Below are 3,692 nucleotides of genomic sequence, written 5' to 3'. Positions count from 1 at the left end.
AGGGAAAGTTCAAGACGAGTCTAGAACATCCTGTAGCAAAAAAGTAAAAAGGGCTCAAATAGTGAAGATCTGTCAATAGGCCACAGAAGCCAGCTTGCCACTGGCCAAATTAGGGACTATTTGAGCATCAGAATAAATTATGATAATAATGGGTAATAAAGTATGGTCCCTGGGCCGGTAACAACAGCATCGCCTGGAAACTTGTTAGAAATGCAAATTCTTGAGTCCCACTCCAGACCTACAGAATCAGGAACTCTGGAGACAGCGCCCAGCAGTCGATGTTTTAATAAGCCCTCCATAGGATTCTCATGCACACTCAAGTTTGAGAACCACTTAAGTAGGAAACCATGAGTCCATAAAAGAAATAAATGAAAGTTTGACGAGGAATACAGTATCTATATGATAGATCTTCAAGTACCCTAAGGTGACATATTGAAATTGAGCACCACCTGATAAGATGTGATGATGTTTATGGAGTAAAAAGTTTGCCAAAGTAACTCTGGAATTTTCGTTTCTTCAAGTCATTAGGATATTCCTATAAGAAAGCATGATCTAGGGACTTCCCTGTTGGTCCAATGGAGTAGGATGCTGCACTCCCAATGCAGGGGGCCCGGGTTCGATCCCTGGTCAGGGAACTAGATCCCACATGCATGCCGCAACTAAAAAGGATCCCACATGCTGCAATGAAGATCCCGCGTGCCACAACTAAGACCCGGCGCAGCCTAAATAAATAAATAAATAAAGCATGATCTATATACAAAAATCTAGACTTTACAATTTTACCCTATTACTTTTGTAACAGTTTGTCTTAAGTCAGAATAGTTTGAGTCATTCTTTCTGACAGTAACTTGGACTTCAAAGCAAAATTATATGAAGTCAGCTGCCAGCAACAATAAACCATGTCTTCAGCATATGAAAGAATGTTTTCTGAGCCTGCCTGCAGTATATCCAATAGTTTTACCCTACTGACTTGAAAGAAAAGGCTAATGCAAACATACTGCCGTTTTACTTGACTGGAAATTCGCTAAAGAATTCTAATGAATTATCTAATTCATTAGGAAATAGCTCCCAACTCTAATTCTGGAGGAAATATTAAGGATATGTTCTGTGTATCAATAACCAAGAGTCCTCATCACACTCAAGAGTTAGAAGGAAACATAGGAGTAAATCTTCATGATCTTGAGTTAGGCATTATCTACTGTCTTAGATATGACACTACAAGCACAATCAACAAAAGAAAAAACTGATAAATTGGACTTCATCAAAATTAAACTTTTGTGCTTCAAACAAATACCATCAAGAAAGTGAAAAGACGATTCACAGAACGAGGGAAAATATTTGCAAATCAATTACCTGATAAAGTCATATCTAGATTATATAAAGAACTCTTACAACTCAACGACAAAAAAGAAAAACCACCTAATTTAAAAGTCAGCAAAGGACCGTTAACAGACACACCGCCAAAAAAGACATGCAAATGACCAATAAGCACATGAAAAGGTCATCAACGTCATTAGCCATTAGCCAAATCAAAACCATGGGATACTTCACAAGCTATAATCAAAGGCAATAAGTGTTGGGGAAGATGTGGAGAAATTGGCTACATTGATGATGGAAAGTAAAATGGTACAGCCACTTTGGAAAACAGTTTGGCAGCTCCTCAAAAGGTTAAACATTGAGGTAACATATAAGCCACTGCTCCATTTCTAGGTACGTACTCAAAAGAAATAAAAACACGTCTACACAAAAACCTGTACACAAATGTCTGTCACAAGATTATTCACAATAGCCCAAAAGTGGAAACAACCCAAATGTCAACTGATAAATCAGTAAAACGTAGGTCATCCATACAATATTAATTGGCAACAAAAAGGAGTAAGTACTCATGCATGATAACATGAATCTTAAAAACATACTAAGTGAAAAAAAGTAGGTCACCAAAGACCACATAATGTATGACTTCATTTGTCAAATGTCCAGATAAGGCAAATCTATAGACAGAAAGTAGATTAGTGGTTGCCTAGGGCTAGGGGATTGGGGAGTGATTGCTAATGAGTGCAGGGCTACTTTTGAAGTGATGAAAATGTTTTGGAAACAGTGGTGATGGTTTCAAGAATATACCAAAGCCACTGTATAACTTTATCTTATTTTCTTAATTGTATACCTTAAACGGGTGAACTGTATGGTAAGTGAATTATATCTCAATAAAGCTAAAAATAAAGAAGAGTAAAGCATGTTATTTCTTCTAAACATTAAGCTGACAGGAGCAAAATCTGTTTAAAGTGATACTGACTACTCCTTTTTTCTTGATAAACTGTTAGATAATACCATCAAGGCTCTACAGCAATAACGTAATTAAATATAACAATGGTTCGGATGGTGAAGATAATGTTAGCAATATTATCAACCAACTTCCTCAACCTTTTAGTACTGATCAATTAAAAAGATAGGATTATCAAGCCAAGCAATTCTACCTTTGCCGATTTCTGTTTTTGCCAAATACTACATTTAGAGTGGATGCAAAGAGCGATACTGTTAGTTAAATGGCTTAAAATTCTACTTTCTAGAGTTGAAATTTGGTATACTAAGTGTACTATTGCAAAAAAAATTTTCAATTACTTCAGATGCCAAATACAAAGTGATTTTTAAGAAATTTACTGTAAGAGAATGCCATTGATAATAACCTTTATAGAAATGACCCTTAAAAAGTTTAAAACCACCAACACCAATATTATGAAGCCTAACATAACAGATACTTAATAAATGTTGAATGAACTGAAAATAATTTAGCTTTTAAATTAAAACTTTAAAGTTACTATCAATAAAGTTTCATGTATTTTCATCCTAGACTTTACTATTCAATTTTATCTTCTAAAATGTATAGCAATCATGTGGATTTGTAGATAATTGCTACTACACTGTATAAAGCTACAACATGTATTTGAGAACAAGTTAGCACATCCAAGAGAAAGATTACAGCTCAAGTACATTTTTGAATGTTTAAAAAATCAGAGGTATACAATTCAATACTACCCATTTATAAGAATTTCAGGGACTTCCCAGTACAGTGGTTAAGACTCTGTGCTTCCACTGCAGGGGGCACAGGTTCGATCCCTGGTTGGGGAACTAAGTTCTCACATGCTGCATGCAGTGCGGCCAAAAAAAGAAAAAAATTTCAGCATAAAAGTGACAAAGATATAGAAACAAATGACTTTATATAAAACTGGCCATTGTATGCACTTGACCCAAAGGCATGAATTCCTGTGTTAAGGTGTATGTATTCAATTTAATATTTTTCCTTGGCATCTACAAATTTTTGCTTCCTTTATGCCAATAGTTATCAATTTGGTTAATGTACTGGGGATCCAGTACAGTCCAAGTAAATTTCATTCAAGAGAACAGCATGAGAAACTGGCACCAAAATCATTTCAGGTTTATATATAAGTAAGATTTATAAAAGCTCTAAAAATTACAGAAAAATATTCTGGAAGAAAACACAGCTTGGACTCTATTTGCAGGTAAACTCCATGAAAAGGAGGCAATTTCTCTTCACTGCTCTACTCCTAGTGCCTAGAACAATGTCTGGCACATAGAAGGCACTCACAGCTGCTGAAATGAGGTAGAATACGCATAACATCTCCATTAACCTTAGCAAGGGGTAAAAAATCTTCAAGTCACAATATGCACAGAAG

This window comes from Globicephala melas, chromosome 17, assembly GCF_963455315.2.
Source record: "Globicephala melas chromosome 17, mGloMel1.2, whole genome shotgun sequence".
Taxonomy (NCBI): Eukaryota; Metazoa; Chordata; class Mammalia; order Artiodactyla; family Delphinidae; genus Globicephala; species Globicephala melas.
Note: the sequence above shows the minus strand (reverse complement) of the source record.